Consider the following 9,009-nt stretch of genomic DNA (forward strand, 5'->3'; position numbering starts at 1 on the left):
TACGAGACCTTTTGCTAAAAGGCAAACGGCCTAGAGACCAGTCATGTGTAAGGTAAGGCACAAATGTCCATCACACTGGCTGAAATAACTTTAACTCTATACAACTGTTGCTCTACATTGACGAAGAATGAGTACACTGCACTCACTGAGACTCTCAATTTGATTTACATCAGAAACATGTCAGGTTCCTGGAAGAAAATATTTTATGAATAAATGTGAGGTTATGTATAATCACACAAACCCTATGGACTGTCTAAACTCACACTCAGCATGTTTCTCCTTTGATCTGATCTGACACAGCTTGAGCTGTACTTGAGGACAGATTATGGACATTAAACAGAAAAGCTCCAATTAACGAGCGAGGAAACAATAATGAATGCAGATGCCACCGTACAGTCAGTGCACAGCAGGTCAGAGGTCAGCGAGTGGTTTAGAATGGAAATTATGGAGGTCTACTGCTACAAATAGAAAAGTGCTGGACCTCTTGAGATGTTGGGTATCCATTGCACCACACCGATAAACCAGGGAGCTCTTCTGTTGTTTGCTTATGCTGCTGTCCATATATTTCTTAAACCGCTTCCACCCGCAGGCTCCAAGCTCCTACAGTAAGGCGGGAATCTGCTGCCATCGCTCACACTCCCTGCTGTGCTGAGCTTGGTGTTTCCTCGTGGGGAGCCATTAGGTCAGGGCTGCATATTAACGCTGCACATATTCTTCATTCACACAGTCATCCATTACAGGTAAGTTGGGACTGGCTGCACATTAACTCTACGTGAAATGTTAGCATGTGGATAAATGTATGCGTATGCTAACATATATTATCTAAGCTAATAAATGAACAGTCACGCCTGTGGGGATTATTGATAAGCCAGTGTTTATTGATCCATACATTTCGCTAAGTCTAGGAATGGACTCTATTTTCTCTTTTAGAGAGATGAAATGAATCATATCGCTTCAGGTCAGTTTCAGTCCCTCTGAACCGGCACTGTCAAACAAACACAGTCAGGGTTCAGAGCTCTGGCCGAGGGGCTGACATTTTCTTGAGAGAAACTGTAATGTGGTCCTCATTAGCAACAGAGCAGCAAGATGCTTTTGTCAAGTGTAATTCTGAATATACAGGATGTAGATTTTACTGGACAGATAGCCTTTGATAACTAGATGAATATTTACAGATGCATGAGTCCAAGAGACACCTGCACTGTGACCTGCAGGCTTAACCTATTGCTTTCCAATAAGATTGCTTGCCAAACCCCCCTTAACCATAGATCACAAGTCATTTCACCCCGTCTGTGATGCACAGAACGCAGAGACTCTGACCCTCAGTATCAATCAATCAATATCAATCAGTATTCATCACTTGTTTGCACCATCTCTGGACGGATATCTATCTGAAGCACATGTCATTACACGGGGAAGTTACTCATCATAATGCGACCACGACGTATATCAGGTTTCATCTCCCACATATAAACAGCCATATTTTTCAGGGTCTAACCTTTGCTTTCCAGCTGTAATAGATTTTAGGAGACACTCGACTCACCATCTCCTATTTCTCACAGTATTGCAGCTATCATGTTTCAACGTTATTTATTAATCTTAATTATCATAATTGATTAGTGTGGCTATTATTGTAGCTGTTATGACTGATAACATTATTACACATAAATATCACTATAACATTACAACCAATCTGATAGTCAGTCTCTCTCCCTCTTACTCCACCTGGTCACTATCAGCCCAGTTTAGGTCTGTTTTTGTCCTCAGTGCTGTTGGGAGGCCACTGGTCTTATGAAGGGGAAGATAAATAGAGGGCTGATCAGTACAAGCTCAAATTGGAAATCACAGTGAAAGCCACGCTTCCGAGCTGAAGCGGGAGTAGGAAATTGACTTGTCAAGGCGTAGCTTTTTCCAGAGGCCCTGAAAGACTGACCATTTAGCCCTTAATGTTTTCTGTGTAGCTGGCTTTTGTAGTTTCCTGACAGCAAATTAACCAACACAGCAACAAGTCAAAGATAATTTAATTCATGCTTAAATTTCCAACATATTTATTTAACGTTAATTCTGAAATAACTTTTTTGAATTGATTTCAGGAAAATGAGGTTTTTTTTTTAACAATCAGAATCTTTAGTTTCTGCTTTACTTCACTGGCCTTTTTCATCAGGGCATCTTCTTCAGGCCACAGATTTTCATTCTCTTTCTATCACCTTTCCCAGCTCTCCTCCATATTGACAAGCTCCTTCTCATGCAGAACATTGCACCTATTTATGGTCTGGTTCAGTTTAGTCTCTCTGAGGCCAAGCTGGGACAAAATGATCAGATGCTGAGAATAGTGTGAACTTCGGGGACTCTCGAAGAAGAAGAGTTTCCTTTTGTTGCCTCTGATAACTTCCTCCCTCTTGTGCTCTTCCTGCCCTGTCTTTGTTGCCTCTTGAGCCTTTTCCAAGTTCTTGATGCTTTTTTTTCTGGCCTCATACACCTCTGTCCCCATGCTACTTCTCTAGGCAGTCATTATCTTGCATCAATGTCTGGTTTTCTTGCTTCAGGCTGCAAAACTGTGCAGTGTTTTGCTCAGTGGACACAGGGGTCTGTCTGAGGGAGTCCACATCCAAGCTGGGAGGTTGTCCTGTTGGTGGCACATATCACTGTGGCCTGGTTGTGTTTAGCTTTAAAGCGCCCCATCCTCAGTGGTGGAAGAAGCAGTAAGATCTTTAGAAAAACACATGTGGACCAAACCACTGAGGTCTCGTCCCTTTAAGCTCTTTCATTATTAAAAGATCTTTAGCGCTGATTTGATGCCAAATAAAAGCCTAAAGAAAATGTATCAACCAAATGGAGAACTGAAAGAACAAAGCTTACCTGAGAAGCATCCCCCACTTTTAATTTCACTTGTTATTTCCTCTTTGTTTGGGGTCTAGTAGTAAGCAAGCTCTTCAACACCCATCCGTCTTCCTGACATTGAGGCTTCCTCCACTTGTTCAGCGATACCCAGCCAAATCATCCTGTCAAGCTTTTTTCAAGTCAGCTCAAAGTGGTGCTGATACATTTGCAGAGCATGCTAATCCACTTTTCAGCTGGATTTTGTGGGTGTATGTCAATGATACTTAGTGATACAACAAATCCTCCAGCCTAAACAACCACAAAGAGTGTTTTTTATCGTGAATGTTGCATTATCCAATGTTATATCTTCACAAGTTATCTGACCGATCATTTGGACTAATCAAAGACCCCTGGAAGCCTCGTCTCCACTGGTTGTGCTGCTTCCCTTTAAGTCTTTATAATGTCATAATTGACTCACCATTTCCTGCTTTCTATTCTACAGTTTCACTTGTGATTTTTCTAGGCTGTTCATTGAAATCTTACTAATAAGGTTAGCTTCAGATCCAAATTAATTTTTACATGGTAGAACTGTTCCATTGAGAAACAGCAGTGAAATCCATTTGTCTTTTTAAACTGCACACAGTTTGGCCAGTGTCTTTGAGTCTTGAAGCCTGTGCATGGTCAGCATCTTCAAGTGACACCATCTTGATGAGAACGGTTTCACACTTACTCTAAGTCATCACTGCTGCCTGTCTGTTTAATCTGTTTTCTGTGCGAACCTACTTCGCTCTTTGCCATTTTCCCGTAATGACTCTGTCCCATAGGCAGGATATTGTTTTAGTTTGTGCTTTTCACCACATTTTACGCAATGTACAACTTCATTTTCCTTGTGTTTAGACCTGCTCCATCACTTTGCATTAATAGTTGCCCAGCTTCTACTGCCCCCCCCCTCCATTTTCATTATCTGACTTCTCATAATATCTTTTTATATTTCATGAAAGGCCAAGGGGTAGTTTAAGACCAGTGTCGTGAAAGGTGACATTTTTAAATTTAAACTGACTTTTAAAATGCCATTTTGGAATAAAAAAGTCTGTAATGAAATATAAATGGGGTTCCACAAAGTTGAAGGACAAAATGTGTCCAAATTGTCGGCAACTAGGAGGAACTACATGGAGGCACAATTTTTCAGGCTTGAATTAAAACGATCAGTGTTGAAATAAGTTGCTGTTATGATTCCTCCTGATCATACTGAGATCATAGATGTTGTCTTATAGTTCAGTGTATGTGTATGTATGTTTAACCATGTATCTCTTACAAAGACACTTGCAAACTTTCATCAGTATGTCACCTATCCAACCAGACGGGCTAAGGCACTTGAATTTTTTATGGACCAATAAAAGACACATATAAATCTATCCTTCTTCCCACACTGTCCTCAGCAGATCAGTGTGAATTTATTGCTGACATATAAGACTGTTCAAGTGAAGGAGATAAAGAGCTGGACTGAAGAAGCTGTGCTCTGTCTCCAGGAGTGTTATGAGTTCACAGACTCGAACATGTTTAAGTGGTCCTGTGATGACTTGGACGAAATGGTGGATGTAATACAGTATGCTCATATGCAGCCTTTTATTTATTTAATAGGATAAACCCCTTGAGAGGAATCCTCTCGTTTTCAAGTTTTTTTTTTTGTAGAGACATGATTATCTTGAGCAGTGAAAAGCAGTGAAATTGGAGATTCCTAGAGCAAAAATGAGCTATAAAACTAAACTGGAGAATAAGATGGCTGCAAATAAGCTGGGCTCAGCCTGGTCCTGCAGGTCCAGAAGAACAACAACTATCTTTCTCTTGCAGGTTTTAAGTCTGACATTGAGTTTGCTGATACCTATTTTTAGTTTAGGAACTTTGTTTTAGACTTAAAGACAGACAGCATTCTGACATATCACAAAAATATATTGTAAATGCTTTTACAAAATGCTTTCTACAAAGGTCAACAAAAGTCATGGCCCAAACACTATCTGTTCTTGTGCAAAGGAGCTGAGTCCCATATTCCGATAGCTAGAGTTTTTTCCAGTGTTTGTCTTCTTGAAGTTACTACTGGTTTCTGATAGATGTTTTATTAAAAAATGCTTTGACTTATATAAATTAAATATAAAAGCCCCTTGAACTGAAAGGAAATTAAAAGACTGTACAAGAACGGAGCACTTAAGTAAAAGGCAGAAACACAGAGGAAAGATTTGAGTGTATTTGATATTAACCACCTCAGAGTTCATCCTCTCAGACTAAAGGAGGTCACAGAGCAAATGGACAAATCACACTGTAGTTAAAAATTGTATTTAATAAGGATTTTTTCCATGACCTTTTGGAATTGATAGAGTGCTAATTTCCAGCTGACTTTAAATGCAGCACCTGCTGAGGTCATTTAATTGTCCATGATCCATTGTATTCTTTTCACTATTATATTCTCCTCCTCGCCTCTTTGAATGATTCATCAGAGGAACCTGAGGGCTTCTTTGCAATAGGTGCTGATTACAGTCACAGTCCACTTCAGAAACATCACCTGCCCTCATTTATCATGTCGGCAGTCGGCAGGCTCATCAACCACATCACTGTTGCTCCTGTCTCCTCGCCTCGCCTGAGGACAGACTTAACCTACTCTTCCACACTGCAGCGTGGGTGAGTATGTTAACTCATGTCTTTTAATGTGACGAGACATAGATTATTTATGCAGAATGCACTGAACAGTGAACTCATTCACTGCTATGGCTACAACCGGTTTGGGTATTTAGAAATCATTATTTTGGCAAATGGCTGATTAAAATGGAAAGATTAAAAGATTTCAGACACCTTTTGATGAAACGTTTTCATTCCTTCCAAGTTAAAACAGGCAAATAGAGAAAAGACTAAATCCAATGAAGATAGATGCACATTTAATGGGGGCTTCTTAATAAGAGCAATCCCTAACTGTGCGTTCACACCGAAAGCGATTAAATCGCCTGTATTCGCCCTGGCCGCTCCTATCGCGTCGCTTGCCAGCTCTAGCAGGCCCTTGCACCAAGCGACCAAAGGGGCGGGACTTTCAAGCTGTGCTGCAGATGTGTCCATTCAGGCTCTCTCAATTTCTCCGGCTGTGAGAATCCCAGTCCGCTATTGGCTGTCGCCGCGGTCGCGCCGCTGCTCATTTGCATAAAGTTCAATCTCTCCCAACTTTCATCGCTCGCGTCGCGTCGCTCCCATCGCGTCGCTCGCGTCGCTCCCGCCGCCGGTCGCTCCTCGTCGCTCCTCGTCGCCAGTGTACATTGAAAATGAATGGCAGCTGGTCGCCGAGGTCGCTCCGGTCGCTTTTGGTGTGAACGCCCAGTTATAGTCACTCTCATGATACTATAACCAAACATATGAATAATTCAGATGTAGATTGGAGATTTAATCAGAAAACCTGACAGGTGTGTGTCAGCTGAACATCGTGTGTTTATATTTTGTATTGTATGTTATGACAAACTGACAGTGACATCATTCAGTACAGCTCCATCCTACCTGGACCCTCCTCTCCCCTCCTGTCCTCTAGTCCTGCCATTTGTGTCTCCAGAGGACAAACCCGGCTCGACCTCTGCTTCACAGGACAGAAACAGCATTTCACAAGCATAGTGCTCTGCCCTGAACTGACAGACCATGGGGAATGTGTATGTGTATGTGTGTAGGTGTGTGTAGATTAGAGCATCATAGAAACACAGTAAAGGAATCAGGATCATATAAGTGAGAGAAACTCACTCACTCACTCACTCACTCACACATGTGCAGGTACAGTCTCCTTAACGTTACTGGAAAATGTATTCATATCAGAAAGATACAAATGAAAGTCAAATTATTATGCATACAACAGGACAATCAAACACACAGTAGTAATAAGGATAAGGGTTGAGTGAATTGAGTGTTATTGCTACCAATAAAATTAATATTCCTGAAATAATCTAAAAGTGTCTGCTCTGACAGTCACATTTGACTTTAATTACTTTTCTCTTTAACTTTCAACAGAAAACAAAACTTCTCGTCCAAATCTATGACAAGTTAAGGTATTATATTTACTTATTATATAACAATAGCATATTTCACATTCATGTCAGCTAAATTAATGTCTTTATCCCTCTGTGTATAGTAAATAAATGAGCTGGATATATTTTAAGAGGCATCCGCTATCAGCTGTTGTTTCTCCGATGTTCCAGATGTTCATCATCAAATTGTTTTTTCTCACCCTTTGTTCTCACATCCACCAGAACTGACACTTGTGTTTGGTTCGGTGGCTGCCCCTCTGTCTTTGCAGTCTTCTGGACGAGATGCAAATGAAAAGACAATTCAACACAGTGTTGGAATACAGCTGCTCAGCTGAGCAACAGGAAATCAGCAAGGCTAACAGTCCACAGCGAGACTGCACCTACTGGTGCTTTGAGGCAAATCCTAACATTAAGAAGCTAACATGTTAATGTGCAGCAGGTGCGATGTTAACATATTAGTCTCTTGCTGTTTATCATGTAAAGATTTGCTCCGTAGCCCTGAAAGCATGTACAGCTGGGACACATGGGAATAAACCAAAAGTTTCATTGGCTTATAACAGGAAAAATGGCTGCTGCTATTGTCACACAGTGCAGGCATTGAACTATGTCACTTGGGCTGGCTGCCCTGGATTCCCTCATGACAACATACAGCGCTTTACAGTACGGCAACACGTCACACTCACACCCCGACATCAACACCTCTTGCCTTGCTAGAAGATGCTAGCTAGCTTGTGTAGCGGATGTGCACTCACTCCACCCATAAAAGACGTGCTAACCAACCCGCCAAGTGGTTATCAACCTCTTGGCGAAGAGGTTAGCATCGTCGCCTCCGGTGCGGGAGGTCGTGGGATCGAAACCTCACCTAGGGCAGGCCGTAAGTAACACAACGCAGAGGGCCATATATGACATCGGCTACACTTGCTACTCTCTCTTCCCATGCTCGAACCCTTGACCTTAACAAGAGGAGTCCAGCAGAGCCATGTCATCTTGCTGTCATCATCAAAAGTAAGATCATTTACTATTTCATATTGTGCATGTATGTGTGTGTGTGTGTGTGTGTGTGTGTGTGTGTGTGTGTGTGTGTGTGTGTGTGTGTGTGTGTTGGTTTGCTGCTGTGCCAGGCTATAATGCAGTTATTGTTCTTCTAGTCGGCCTACTTTGGTGAACATTTGTATTTCAGTAAGTTTTTTCCCCCCGCACATATTCATTATGAATCCCGGCTGCGTGTTTAGTTTGTTTGCACCTCCAACCCATAATGTACAATGGGAGTATACTTGTAGCACATGACGTCACTGTAGGCAAAAAAACAACAACAACAAACGAACAAAAAAAAGAAGTTGTTTTGTTCCTATGTTTAGAACAAACCTATGACTGTGCTCCAAACCATCACTAAAGTTATTCCACTTTATCCTGATGGTGGTGTGATAACTAAAGTTTTCGCCTCTAATTGGCCCTCATTTATGAAACTTGCGTACACCAAAAAAATGGGTGTACACCAAATTCACCGCAAGGATCGGCATTTATTAATCTGAGCGTGAGCGTACGGTACGCACAAATCTCACGCCAGCTCTGACCAGGTGTACGCACATTTGGAACCAGCGTAGAACATGCAGGAAGGAGTGCTGCTGTGTCAAAATGATTATTAAACCACAGTCTAATAACGCAGCGATGTGGAGCACATGTTGTTGTTTATATTGATAAAAAGATTTTAAAAAAGTAGCCCAAAAAAAATGATACCACCGGTCCGTGTTGAAAATTTAACTCGACTTTTATTTTGAGCAACTGAGATGAATTAAAAACCATGATGTGACAGATGCTCGTTAATCAGCTGTGTCAACAGAAACAGTCAATGACAGACAGACCTGTTACTGTAGATCACACACACAAACGTCCAACATCTCCTGCACCAGAGCATGACCGTCACCGGACGGCTCCTCAGTCTCTCTCTGCCGGACACCGGAGCGGGGGCGTGGGGGGGGGGGGCTCCGCTACCTGTCCAGGTGCAGCTGATCTCCGCGGCGGAGTGTTTTTTTTTTTTTCCCCCGTCACCGGGACCTGTCAGCGGGAGATCGAGCCGGTGTTTCACATCCCTCCATCAGCCGAACCATGCCAGCGGTGCTGATGGTCATAAAGTCGCGTTCGCAGC

Source organism: Trachurus trachurus (assembly GCF_905171665.1).
Source record: "Trachurus trachurus genome assembly, chromosome: 24".
Classification (NCBI taxonomy): domain Eukaryota; kingdom Metazoa; phylum Chordata; class Actinopteri; order Carangiformes; family Carangidae; genus Trachurus; species Trachurus trachurus.